Raw genomic sequence first — 15,232 nt, 5'->3', positions numbered from 1 at the left:
TAATAGTGGTGACAATGGTCATCCTTGTCTTGTTCCTGATCTTAGGGGGAAAGCTTTCAGTCTCTCTCCATTGAGTACAATGCTTTGATTCCTATTTTGTGGAGTGTTTTTATCAGAAAAGGTGGCTCAATTTTGTGAAATGCTTTTTCAGCATCAATTGAAATAATCATGTGATTTTTCCTTTCCAATTTGTTAATATGCTGTGTTACATTAATTGATTTTCTTGTGTTGAACCATCCTTGCATTCCTTGTATAAACCCTACTTGGTCCTGGTGTATAATTTTCTAATGTGCTGTTGGATTCAATTTGCTAATATTTTATTGAGAATTTTTGCATCTATGTTCATTAGGGAGATTGGCCTGTAAGTTTCCTTTCTCATAACATCTTTGTCCAGTTTTGGTATTAAAATGATATTAGGTTCATAAAATGAGCTAGGTAGAGTTGCTTTTCCCTCATTTTTTAATGAAAGTTTAGCAGGGATTGCTGTTAGTTCTTTACAGAATGTTTGATGAAATTTCCCTGTGAAGCCATCTGGCACTGGGCTTTTCTTTGTAGGAAGATTATTGATGGTTGTTTGAATCTCTTTACTTGTGACTGGTTTGTGGAGATCTTCTATTTCTTCCTAAGTCAATGTATCTTGTTTGTGTGTCTCCAGGAAAATTTCCATTTCTTCTAAGTTGTCTAGTTTGTTGGTGTATAGTTGTTCATAGTATCCTCTTCTGATTTCTTTTATGTCTTCAGGGTCTGTGGTAATGTGCCCCTTCTCATTTCTGATTTTGTTTATTTGCATCCTCACTTGTATTGTTCTTTCAGTTCAGTTTGTTGTTCATTTGCTAACATCTTCAGACAGATTATTAGATTATTGATTGAAAATTTTCTACTTTTCCAATCAGGCTATGAATTTCCACCTTCAGCAATATTTAGCTGCATCTCATGTGTTTTAATATATTGCATTTCATAATTTCCATTTTAATTTCTCTCTGATACATTAGCTTTTTGCTTAATTTGCAAATACTTAAGGATTTTCTAGTTAGTTCTTTTTATAAATGTCCTAGCTTTATTCCAGAGGGCAAACTATATATTATTTCAGTCCTTTGTTTCAGTGATCATAAAATTAATCACTTCAAATTAATGACTATTTATACATGACTAATTTTTAATAAATATTCCACATAAACTTATACTTATTCCACATTCCTTAAATTACATAAGCAGGCTGAAGGAAATTGTTGAGTCCAGTTTATCAATCAAGTCATACTTTTTAGGTTTTTTTTCTTTTAGGCATTTTATAACCGCACTAGTTTTAATATTCTTTTTAGGTCAATTACTGAGAGAATTATCCTTACATAATATTATTATAGCTACCCCAGATTTTTTTTGGTTAATGTATGCTTATTACATATTTTTCTATTCTTTTATTTTTCAAACTTACATGTAAGTTATATCTCTTACAATTACAGTACAGTAGACTTTAATGAAAACTGACAACACAAATGGATCACTGATTTCCTTTACCATTGATTAAAATCATTAATATACTTGCATTTATATCTGCCATTTTACTATCTCTTTTTATACTCACCCCTTCTTTCACGTGTTCTTTGTACTCTCCACTCTTAACACCTTGTTGATTATATTCATTTATTGCTTAATTTATTATGTGCTTTATATATTATAATTATTTACATTTTTCTCTTATTATTCAAGACCTTCATTTAACAATTTAGTAGTTATGTGATCTTTTGTTATCATTTGAATGATTAACTGAGATATTACAACATTGTCCCTTGACAACATATATTGGAGTCTTATATGAGTAGTTTGCATATAACTGTAATTATTAGAGTGTAACTTCACAGGCAATGAGAAAAATTCAGGAGAGGTTAATCACACTTATCTACTTCTTGCCTTTTAAATTTTGGTTGTAATGCATTTTAGTTCTATGTATATATTAAATTGCACAGAACATTGATTTTATTGTTGTTACTGCTCTTTATTCATTCACATGTGTAAAATGTTCATTGCTCTTCATTCCTTCATTTCTCTTTTACCTTATTGGATAATTTTTCTTCGCTAAGAAGAACTACTTTATTATATTTCTTTGATTGTTTCTTAAATTTTCATTTCTTTCAATTCTGTTAGGAAGTATGCTTTTCCCTTTTTTCTTCAGTCTTGAAAATGATTTTGTCTGTGTTGAGAATCTTATATTGAATTTATTTTCTTCTTGCACATTAAATAAATTCTTATATTGTTTCCTAGATTCCATAATTGCTGTTAGGAAGTCTGCTGTCTGTGTTATTATTGCTCCCTTGTAAGTGATGTATCTCTTCATGATTACTTTTATGATTTTCCTTTTGTCTTTGTTTCTTAAGCATTTTACCACAATGTACCAAAATACGATTTTTTTTATTTGTCCTATTTTAGGTTTAATACACTTTTTTCATCTGCAGCTTGATATGTTTTATCAGTTGCTGATATTTTTCAGTCATTATTGCTTCAAATACTACTGTTTCCTGTATCTTCTATTTTATGAATTTTTCATCCTTTAGGCTGTGTTTTACTCAGTTTTCTTTTAGCACTTTAAATATATTCTTATATTGTCTTCTAGCTCTCATCAATTATTTATTGTACTTTTCTTTAACCAAAAATTAAATAAATAAAGCAATTTAAAGATGATAAGGAATATTTGCATAAACATAAAGTAACAGAAAACTTCATAAGCAATTTTAAAGATCACAAAAATCAATCAATGAAATTCTAAAATAACACTTTTCTGTGTAACCATTATAGTTGAATGTCAAAACTCTAAAAGTAAAGTTAAGAAAAATAATGGAAAAATATATAAAACTCATATAAGCTTATGTTTAATTTAAAACCCTAAAGTTAATTAATACAAGGTTAAATCATTCTAACAAGAATGTCTAGAATATATGAATTCATATAAGATATATAGTTTATCCATAAAAAATGAAAAGTTGCCTAGGCACTAGTTACCAATGAAATACCAATTAAAGCAGCAACAAAATTTATACTTTATTATCTATCATGTGAGTAAAATTATTACCAGTCTAATGGGACAAGAAAGAGAGAAAGTCTTTGTTCTTCATATATAGTACAATTAATTCTGATTTATCTTTTGGTAGAGCAGTTAGTTATTTTAGATCTATTCTATAGAAATAAGGACACTATACAGGCAAAAAGTAGCTTATTGGAAAATTTATTACACTGACATGATTTTTTTGGCATGGTGACAAAGGCCAAAAATGTGAAGTTAAATGACAAACAAGTAAACATGTAGGCAAAAAGTAAGCAGGACTCTAATAGAAACTTGTAGTTGCCTGACCTATAAGTTATGCATATCACTTGAGAGTAATTTTGTAAACAGTCACTGTATGTTTATAGTTGTTTATTCACTATTTCTAAGATAACTTTTCTGTTCCATTCTATCATATAGATATCAAACAAGAAAATGAAGGGCCCTTTCATGGGCTAAGTTAATATAGTGAAATAATTGTAAAAGAAAACATATCCAATAAAAGTGATTACTTTTAGAATTAGAGGGAGTTTCAACAGAAATGGGGCAAATAAATTATTTGACCTTCCTCCCTCATTTTACAGCTCAGGAAACTGTGCCAGGAATATTATTTTCCAAAATGGCAATCACTTCTCTTCCCCCCAAAACGTTGATTACATTCAAGATATATGGAGACTCTTTCTTGTATTTATCGTATTACAGTGGATTAATTGGCATTATCGGTTCATGGTCCACTGCATAATACTTAGTTGAATGTATAATAGGTTATTAATAAATATTTCTTCAAGTATGTTGCAGTTTTTACTTTTATGTTGCTCATCATTTCACTTCTATTTCAATATTCCCATGAAAAGACTCAGCTTTGTTTCTCTCAGTCCTTTTAATTTGCTTCATTGTCCATGTGAATTTTAGAATTTATCTTTTCTGACTTCCATTACTACCCAAACATAATTATATAGAAAAGTCAATGCTACAAAATTTTCACTTGGTAGTAGCCACACTTCTTGTGCTTTCATTTCTCAGCCACTAGCCTGTGGTCAGTAAACCTTGGACCACATCTAGTTTTAGTGCTACAGTTTGAAGTAAACATCCTGCCCAGAGGATCATGTCCTACCAGAAAGTGTCCTGAGCCTCAGCACTTTCTACTCTTGTGCACACAAGTAGGGCTCACTAGGCCTTCAGCCATGGAAGGCAGCCTATAGGTTATTGGCCAAGACAGCCACTTCCTTAGCCCTAGTTGTTGGTCTTCTCAATTAACAAAATTAACTTCTAAAGAGCTTTTTCTGCTTGTCATTGGTCTCAAAAGACTTGAAGAAACAGTATGACTTTCTTCTCCAGTAGTATTAAGAGGTCAGATGAAGCTCATACTTGTACTACTGTATCAGCTTTATGTTTCTGCATAAATTCACTTTTCTTGGTTCTATTGTGATTTTAATGTAGTATGCCTCTGAAAACTATGCTACATATTTTTGCAGTTCCACATGTCAAAAGCAATCACCAATACCCAGCAAATTCCTCAAAAAGTATTCCATCCTAACTGAGAGTTGCACAGATGTGTGCACATCTTTAAAGAAATTGGAGTTTCTTTGCAAAAGTTTTTTCTTTTTCTGATAATTTTTCTAAAACTTTCTTTTTTTAAAATTCACCTTCCATCACTTATCTTAGAGTTTGCCTCTAAGATTCTTTTCTTTACACTATCAGTTTGTTTAGGGACTCTTAGATATGCTACCATAGCTCCCGGTTCTTAGCTTAATCATGGTATGTTTTTCAAGGAACTGTCATCAGAGATATATTTTTGTGACTTCACCATAGAGCTGTAAGTTTGTTGGGATAACACATAAAGTTTTGTATTCTCAGTACCTAATGAGTACCTGACTGTCATAAGCACATAACAAATATTTGTTTATGAATTAATATGAGTCATTTGCCTCTACATCCATTTCTGAAATTATTGTTTATCTCTATGATATAAGTGGAAATGTACAAATAGAAGGTAAAAGGTCACTGGAAAAAAGTGTCACATATTTACTTTCTTTGACCATCAAAAAGTATAAACAATGTAGCAAAATCTTATAGCTTACTTGCCTTTTTAATCCATATGTTTTACTCATCTGTCGGTAAGGTAGACAAATGAAGCATCAGACACAAGTTTTTCACAACCACACAGTCACATTGCGAAAGCTCTATCATTATACAATTACCTTCAAAAAACATGGCTACTGGAACACAGCTCTACATTTTCAGGCACTTCCCTCCTGCCTCTTCATTACACCTTAACTAAAAAGGTGATACTATAAAATGTGTAAGAATAACCTCCAGGATAACTTCTCAGCTCTGTTTGGAATCTCTCAACCATTGACACTTTATTTTGTCTCATTTCGCTGTTCCCACTTTTGGTTGAGCAAGTTTTCTCAATCCCTTGATGCTGAGTCCTAGCTCATTCTAGGATTTCTGTCCCATGTTGCCAGGAAGTTTTACACCCCCTGGGAGTCATGTCCCATGTAGAGAGGGGGAGGGCAGTGAGTTTGCTTGTTGTATTGGCTGAAAGCAAGAGGCCACATCTGAGCAGCAGAAGAATTTCTCTGGGGGTGATGTTTAGGCCTAATTTTAAGTAGGCTTAGCCTATCCTTTGCAGGGTTAAGTTTCATATGAACAAACACCAAGATTGAGGGCTCAGCTTATTGCTTTGGTTGTCCACACTACTTGTGAGAATATCAGGAATTCTCCAGTTGGGAAGTTGAATTTTCCCCCTTTCTCACCATTACCCCAAGGGGACTTTACAAATACTTTTTTATTCACTGTTCAAATCACTCTGGGATTTATCGGGGCAACACTCTGGAAAAACCTACAAAATCTCACGCCCTACTCAAAGTTCTATGTACTTATGGTGTTCAATTAAGCTAGCCACATAAGTTATATTAGGAAATACACTAGTCAAAATATAAATTTTGTACCAAATAAACATTTTTTGCTTTAGTCTCACACATAAGTTAAAGTTTTGAAATATTAATAACCATCTATTTTTACCACCCTCAGTATTTACATTCCTTTGTTCTTTCTCATGCAACATTTTTAAATTTGTACATTTAGTCACTATCATTATACACTCTAGACATTCCTAGATTGTACCATCTCAGTCTTTATCATATATCTTTCCTTCTGATTTCATTTGTGTCTCCAGGCCTCCTCCTTCTATCATTCTCACATTCAGCTTCATTCAGTGTTCTAACATTATTGTATTACAGTTAGGTAGTATTGTGCTCAATGAAAGGAAGGGGTAAAGGGTATGGTATGTATGCATTTTTTTTTTCTGTTTTCTTTTTATTTCTTTTCTGAATTGATGCAAATGTTCTAAGAAATGATCAAGATGATGAATATACAACTATGTGATTATACTGTGAGTTATTGGTTATATATCAAGAATGGAATGATCATATGGTAAGAATCTTTGTTTGTATGTTGTTATGTTTAATTAATTGATTGATTAAAAAATCTTATAGTTTAGGGAAAATTATTTGTTTTATAAATACTCTGTCAGAAATCAATACTTTTCACCGCTACTATTTGAACCAAATGAAGTATACAGGCATTCAGATAGTCTTTTTCTACCCTATTTCTTTTTCTTTTTCTGAACCTTTTATTTTAGAGATGAATAATCCCAATTTACTAAAAGTTATGAATAAAAAAATAACAATTAAGGAAAGCATGATCCAGGTTTCCCCATAAACAGTCCATACTTAAGCTTCCATTTGTTTCCCTTTTAAAACCAATTATCTATAAAAATGTGGTTGAAAGCAAATATCAACTTTAATTTCCGAAATGTAGATCAAATTTTACTACCTACAATAGTCAGTGGAAAAGTGTTGACTAGCTGTAAAGAATATTGATTTAAAAATTTCATATATTACCTTTTCTTCAGCTTGTTATAAGACTCATTTATCTTGCCTATTCTTGAACTTATATTATACTGACTTGTTTTTTATCACCTAGACTAAAACATAAACTCCATGAGGACAAGAAATTTTGCTGGACTGTTCACTTTTATATTCCCAAGGCCTTTACAAATAGTAGTTGTTTTAAACAATGTGCTGAATAAACTTTACTTGGAAGACAAGTTCCTGAGTTTTGTGGGGGTTGTCATCCACCCTGCCATCACAGGTGTGATAACACTGGAGTCAGGCCTGGTGAGTGACTGGCCAACCAATGGGGCATCATTTATATACTGAATGTTTTGGACATTGGAGAGTAGAGACATGCCTATTGAGTCCTGATCTGCTCGTTATTTGTAACTAACAGGAAAGGACACGTGTCTCTTCCAATCAAGGGAATCCTTCTGGCACTTAACGAGATAGAGAAGTACAAATGTGTAACACATCATTTCCTTCTATACAATCAAATGTAGAAGCAACAACAATGGTGCATTGAATTGGCCCAAAGGTGGTCCCAACATCAAGGTTATGTTACTTTTTCTTTTTCACTGTGGGCTGTGCCAAACCCCAGGTTTGGAGCCCATTCCAGGAGAAGAATCAGTATGACAGTGATGTGGACACCTACATCCAACAGAACCTTAAGCTATATGGTTTAATCTTTAATACTTGATGAGTAAAGAGAATGTCTATTTAATTTCCATGAGAAGTTTTTCTTTTCAACAAAGGATATTTGATAACATGCCTATCAAAATAAAGATGCTAATAGACTCTGAATATTTGGATACTCAATGTCTTTAAGCATTCAGAGATCAATAATGAGTAGGCCTTTGTTGTGAGTATATATGTGTGGGATCATTTTGCTTTTGTTTTTATTTGTTTACCTTTTCTTCTGATTTTTATTTTTATTTAGCTTTGGGTTTTGGTGTAGATAAAAGGAAATTTGCCCAAATTAGCATTATAAATTGGCCATAGAAAATGCTTCAGGTTGTCATTAATTATAAAAAAAAGAGGAGGAATGGAAGATTAGACAGAAATGGGAGTTAAAATATCTAAAGATACAGAATTATGTATTTTTGTAAAGCACATATTTGATAAGACAAGTTACTTTTCTATTAATGAAAAAAATCTTATTCTAGGCTGCATAAGTGGATGGCATGGCATCCAAATAAAAGTGTTTGGTAAAATTTCTGGTGATCCAAATTTAAGGTACCTTAGAAGAGCTAAGGTGAAAATTTGATAAATACACCTTACAGCATAGAAATGTCTTAATTAGTTATAACATTTAGTTTAAAAAAAGAAAAATTCTAATTATAGAATCCAAAGAATTGTGTGCTTTATGAGTAATCAGGAGAACAGAGATGAAAGGAAACAAATCCTACATGAGACTGGGGCAGCTCCATCTGTCCTACTTGCTTATAGTGTCGATTCTTTTATCTTGCCCAAGACTTTTGGACTCACAACGTCTGGTTTGGAACATAGGAATCTGAATTTGGGGTAGGCATAGGAAATTCTTATGAATAATAAAAATTAAAAGCATGTCCACTATGTTTTCATAAATTAATTTTAACATAATTTTCTAACATGAAACCACCAGACTTATGAATCACAAAGGTAGTTGCAAAAGCATCATCTACTATCTTCATTAACATCGTATCTTTCCTTCTGTCTGTTCTTTTGTTCTGTTCTTTCCGTGGAGCTCCTTATTGACTAGGGACATTTTACATGACCCTAAACTAAGCTTTCTGTTGTAATTCCTTTGTCTTCTTCCACCCAACTGTTTTACTTCCGGATTTGCACTGTCAAACTCTGCTCATAAGACCTGACTCCCAGAGAAGACTCAAATCATGAAGATACTCATGATAGTTAAGGTTTCATCCTCTAGCACATCAGAACAAATAGCACTGTATCAAAAACCTGACTCAAAATCCACAAAGAAAGTGGAGATTAAAATCATCACATCCAGAAATACTGCCCTGGAATTAGGGTTGCCAAAGGAAGTTATAAGGAGCTAAAGATAAAGTACTGACCAACTAAGGAAACAAAATCAGGTGAAATTAATACAACATTCTGTTTGAAATCTGAATACCACACATAATAAAATGGATGAATCACAAAAACATAATACTGAAGGAAAAAATCCTTATCCAGAAGAGTGCATTCTGTTTTGTTCCAATTTTGTGAAGTAGAATAGGGAAAAATAATCTATAGTATAGAAACATTAGGAAAGTAGTTGTCTCTTGGGAGTTTTTATCGGAATAGGCTTAGGGCAAATTTCTGGGATACAGTAATATTTTATGTCTTCATCATGGTTTGGTCACACAGATGTATACAAAGATTAAGAATTTCATTGTATGTTTGCATGTAAATTTTACTTCAAAAGGAAAGGGGAACTGTGAACAAATATTGAAAAGCAATTAGTGATAAGCACTCTGAAGGACTTAGGAGAAAGTTATTTTGAAACTTCTGTGAAATGCATTTTAATAAGCATCCAAAATATATTGATTGTTGGACTGAGGGATGGATAACTGAACAGATATGTGATAAAACAAGAATAGTAAAATACTAACAGTCAAATCTAGGTGGTATATATAAATGCTGTAAGATGTTTCAACATTTCTAGTATTTTGAAATTTTTGCTATATAATGACAGTGGTGGTACAGGTAGGGGGGTAGACAGGTTCTGATCAGCAACATTTTGAAGGGTACACAAACTCGGTGCACACTCAGGGCATTGCCATCTCTAGGGAGCATTGCAACAAGGGCTCAAGATCCGCGGGGCAGGCCATGTATATTCACACATCTACAGCCCTAGCCCAGGAGCCTCAAATGGTGAAAGATATGCTCCCTGGAATAAAGAAAGATATTCTGTATCAGCATTTCAGGAAGAAAAACAACTATTACAAAAACAAGGTGTTTTCTAATCTATTTCTCTTTAGAGTCTGTTGCAAATAATGGCTCTGAGTTTTAGAGAAGCTGAGATATTCGGAATAGTCTTCACTCCATTCAATACTACAATTGTGAGCCACTTCTTATAATATATCCTCATGAAGATACAAACCAGCGGAAAATGCAAACGGTGGGATATTGGTACTGCTTTGTTTTTTTATTCAGAATGACTATCTTGGAAAGGGAAATATTTAAGAAGAAAAGTGCAGTAAACTAGGTAGAGTGGAGAAGAAAGAACTAATGTTTGCTAATTAGAGTACTTCTGTCATAATGAAGTTGTTTCTTATGGAATAAAATGAATACACTGGTAAAACATGGTTTCTCGTTGTTTGTGTTTCATTTTATATCAAGTCTTGTGCAATGAAGAAAGGGGGTTGCTTATGATTATGTGTAGAAGCCATAGAAATCTTCACTTAGAAGAAAGGCTGAGAGAAAAGCAAACCCAGTTTGTCCTTCTTACTGTTTTAATAATTCTAAAATGTTGGGGACAAGAGGCTAGCCTAAGATGGCGACTGGGATAACATGGCCACCCTGGCTGATGCAACAGCACCTACTTAGTACAACAAGGTTCTTCACGGAAATAGGTCCCCTCCGGGACCTTCCCGCCGGTGCGAATTCCCCACCAATCATCTAACCAGCCCTTCCCGCCGGCGCGAACTCCCTCCTATCATAATGCTCCACATACCCTACTTCCCTCCCCAAGCCGGTATATATACACCCAGCTAACCTAATAAAATTTGCAGCTTGATCAGAATCCTGTCTTGCTGTCCTTCTTGCGTCTCTCTGTCCCATCGCCATTCTTCCCTCAGCAGGTGGTGGACCCCCGTTGACTGTCCTGCGGGTCAGGACAACTGGCGCCCAACGTGGGGCTCGACCGCTGGCTGAGAGGTGGAAGCGTCGCGCGCCAAAAAATGAGGAGGGCCCTCCCATAACCCCGGACTGCCACAGAAGTAACTCGCCTGTGAACGCAGCCCCGGCGACACTGCCTCGCGCCGACGAACGAACGAAGAAAAGAACAAAGGATCACGCAGTGAGTCACTTTCATTTTCATTTAAAAAATTCACTATGGGACAGGAATCTAGTACACATGAGCTTTACGTGAGACAATTAAAAGAAACCCTCAAGACGCGAGGAGTGAGAGTTAAGAAAAAGGACCTTAGAAATTTCTTTCAGTTTGTCTATCAAACCTGTCCATGGTTCCCTGCTGACGGGACCATAGACCAAAAATGCTGATCAAGAGTAGGAGATTGTTTAAAGGACTACTATAAAACTTTCGGGCCGGAAAATGTACCAGTTACAGACTTCAATTATTGGAACTTAATCAATGAGGCCATAAAAACTTCCCCTTCAGACCCTGAAATACTACAGCTTTGTAGAGAGGGAGAAAATGCCTTAAAAGATGCATGTCCCCTCTCCAGACCCCACTCAGAATGTAATTCTGTAGTTACAAAATAATCCCCTCCTTAACTCCCTGCAAACCGCCAGTCAGGTGCTCTCCTCTCTCTCTCTAATGACTAACCAAAATAAGCCCTCTAACCCCTGCTGTGCTCGCTACGTTTTTCCGGTCCTCCGTAGCCAGCAAAAGGCAAAGTCAGAAACTTCCAAGCCTCAGTCTGAACAGGAAAGCAGTGAGGGGGAAGGGAGCGAGAAAGCTAATGATGAGGACGAAATAAAATCCAAATGTAGCCGCGAGCGGGAGGAAACACCCCGAACCAATAAATACAAAAGGATTAATCTAAAATATTTAAAAGAACTAAAAAAAGCTGTGCATAATTATGGAGCAACTGCCCTTTTACTCTGGCTTTGCTAGACAATATTAGCGAAACGGAGCTTACTCCAAATGATTGGTCACAGCTCGCCAGAGCCACCCTATCAGGTGGCGATTTCTTGTTATGGAAAGCGGACTCTGAGGAGCAGTGTAAAAAGTATGCTGAAAGCAACGTCTTAAAAGACAGCACAAAATCCTGGTCATTAAAAAAGCTTCTAGGGTCAAGTCCTTATCATCTTAATTCTACCCAGGCACAATACCCCCGAGGACTTGGTCTCCAGGTGCAGTCCACCACCATTAAAGCATGGAGGCTACTTCCCCAAAAAGGGGCTCTCATGTCCTCTTTATCAAAAATAGTTCAGGGCCCCAACGAGCTATATACTGACTTTCTCAGTCAGCTACAGATCGCAGCCCAGTGCATTCTTGGTGATCAGGAAAGCGAAAGCGATTTTATCAAGCATCTCGCTTATGAAAATGCTAACACCGCCTGTCAGGCGGCAATCTGCCCTTTTTGTAATACTGACCTCTCCAATTATATTAAACTTTGTAACGGAATAAATCCTAATACTCAGGCAATATTAGCTGTCTTACAAAATAGCCCTCAAAACAACGGCCCCATCTGTTTTAATTGTAACAAATCGGGTCATTATTCAAAAAATTGCCCCCTACGCATTATTTTTTAATAATGGAATATGGAATAAAGCCTAAACTAATATAATAAGTGCTGAGAGTTTGTAAAAATAGAAATTATGATTAAAATCAAGAAAGATTTAATAAGTCTAAAATGACAATGTTTTCTTGAACTTTTAGCCTGTTATAATGAAAAGATATAAAAAGATTCTAAATAATTAGTTAGAAAGCAAAGAGTCTGTGTTTTATCAAAATAACTTATGTTAACTTTTGTCATGTTGTTATCTGTATAAAAAATACTGATTTTCTCCTGGGTATCATTATACTGGCAAAAAGTGCCTCTTTTCTTGCCCTAAACCAGGTGGCTTAATCTATTAATCTAAGTACTATTACTATAAATGAGTCTATTACTGGCTAAATCATATTCAAATCATATAAATACCTATATTCCTTTAAGCCAAAATATCTTAAGACTTTGTCCAATCTTTATATAAACTACATATGTATAAGCTAAATTTATCCTAAAATAACCATGGCTTATATTGGAAGCAGATCAGATTTGAGGGTTGAATGCAAGGAAAAAATATACTTGTGGAGTCTTTTTTGTTCACCTGATGTTGCCATTACATGCAACTGATATTGCTATCACATGACCTTGATAAAAAATAGTTAAAATGTACACTCTAGCCGGGAGGACTGGCTATCCCCCCAGAAAGAGGTGTACTTTAATAAAGATATCTAGGTCCCAGGAAGCTCCTCTTGGTCCCTAGCCAGTTCCCAGAGGACCCAACTGGGCCCCGTCATGTAAGCAAACCAAAATTTGGCCACTATTGTGAGAAAATACCATAAAAACTGCATGCAATAAATTTAAAATTAGCAAAAATGCACAACCAATTATAAAGAATCCACATTCCTGCATTCCTTTTAAATCAATCCAATGAATTCAATTTTTAAAAATCTGGCCATTTGCTATGGGTACATGTCACTATTGGCACTCTGCATTCATTTTTGCTACCTGCCACTTTAGGGATTCCTAATTATATATTACAAAACTTGCTTGATATTTTACAAGGAAATTCTGATTTATTAAGCAAAAGGCAGTTAACAGCTGCAGCTGAACAAGAGTTACAATTAATTGAACAATGCATTCAAAAAAGACAGCTTGTTCAAATAAATCTAAAAAATCCTGTTGATTTTATTATTTTCTTTACCTTGCAATCTCCCACAGGTCTATTTTAGATCTATTTGAACACAATTCGCCAAGGTCCTCTGGAAAGATCCATTGGATAACACTTGGTGAGGACCAGATCCGGTCCTGATATGGGGCAGAGAATCAGTGTATATATATTCTAGGGAATTAATTCAGACAAATGGTTACCAGAGCAATTAACAAAACAAATAAACAATAACAATCTGTCCAGGGCAAAAAGGTTGCCCTGAGAAAAGGCATTTTTCTCTCTTTCTTTCTCCAGCACAGCTGAAGCTACTAATAAACCAGCAAGCCCTGCTATAACCTATTCAACGACGGCTAAGCTGACAGACGACTGAAGTCCAAGAATCCATCTACTGGTGTTGCTGGTCTAGGCACCGGTATCGCCTCAATCACCCTCCAACAACAAAGCCTCTCAGCCTAAGAGCTGCAATAGACGAGGACTTAACCCGTATTGAAACTTCCATCACCCACTTTGAAAAGTCCCTTACATCCCTATCAGAAATAGTTCTCCAAAATAGAAGAGGGCTAGACCTGCTCTTCCTTAAACAAGGAGGGCTTTGTGCAGCATTAGGCGAGGAATGTTGCTTTTATGCTGATCATTCTGGCTTAATCAGAGATTCAATGACCAAACTTAGGGAAGGAATTGCAAACTGCAAACATGAGCGGGAAGCCCAAGGAGGCTCCTCCTGGGGACTCAATGGAATCCTCCCTTACCTTCTCCCTATATTAGGCCCCTTAATAACCCTACTCCTTATAATATCTATTGCACCTGCTATTATAAGGAAAATACTCCAGTTTGTAAAGGATCAAGTTAACTCAGCCCTAGGGAGGCCCATTCAGGTGCATTACTAAAAGCTTGCTCTCCAGGACCAGGGCGTTTCCCTGGAAGGCTACGAAACCGCCCCCCCTCTGTAAGTTCCCCCTCCTACGGGAGCAGCATACCACTCGAAAGTATGCTTCTAGCTTATGCTATGATTGGTACCGCTGGGTGCAAGGCGAAGCACTGCAAAGGAGGGCCAAAACAATCAAAGGCCGCTTTCGAGCTCCTTGAGAAGTATGCCTCATTTGCATAGGGGTTTGCTCTGCGAAAATTCCTCTCCCCAGTAAAACAGAGCCACAAACAACTTGGGGAATGAGGTCTCTACTTCCCCCAGTAAAGGTTAATGCCAAAAGAATGCTTAATCAGCATTCTTCCTCCATCCTTTTGAAAAACAAAGGGAGGAGATGTTGGGGACAAGAGGCTAGCCTAAGATGGCGACTGGGCTAACATGGCCACCCTGGCTGATGCAACAGCACCTACTTAGTACAACAAGGTTCTTCACAGAAATAGGTCCCCTCCGGGACCTTCCCGCCGGTGCGAATTCCCCACCAATCATCTAACCAGCCCTTCCCGCCGGCGCGAACTCCCTCCTATCATAATGCTCCACATACCCTACTTCCCTCCCCAAGCCGGTATATATACACCCAGCTAACCTAATAAAATTTGCAGCTTGATCAGAATCCTGTCTTGCTGTCCTTCTTGCGTCTCTCTGTCCCATCGCCATTCTTCCCTCAGCAGGTGGTGGACCCCCGTTGACTGTCCTGCGGGTCAGGACACTAAAACAATTACTAATTGTTCTTTGTGATTTTTGAAAGACACCATATCACTATAACAGAACAATTTAAAGACATGCAAATTTGACAATTGAAATCTCAAAGCTGAATTATTTTAT

Source organism: Tamandua tetradactyla, chromosome 7, assembly GCF_023851605.1.
Source record: "Tamandua tetradactyla isolate mTamTet1 chromosome 7, mTamTet1.pri, whole genome shotgun sequence".
Lineage (NCBI taxonomy): Eukaryota > Metazoa > Chordata > Mammalia > Pilosa > Myrmecophagidae > Tamandua > Tamandua tetradactyla.
This window is presented reverse-complemented; position numbering follows the sequence as displayed.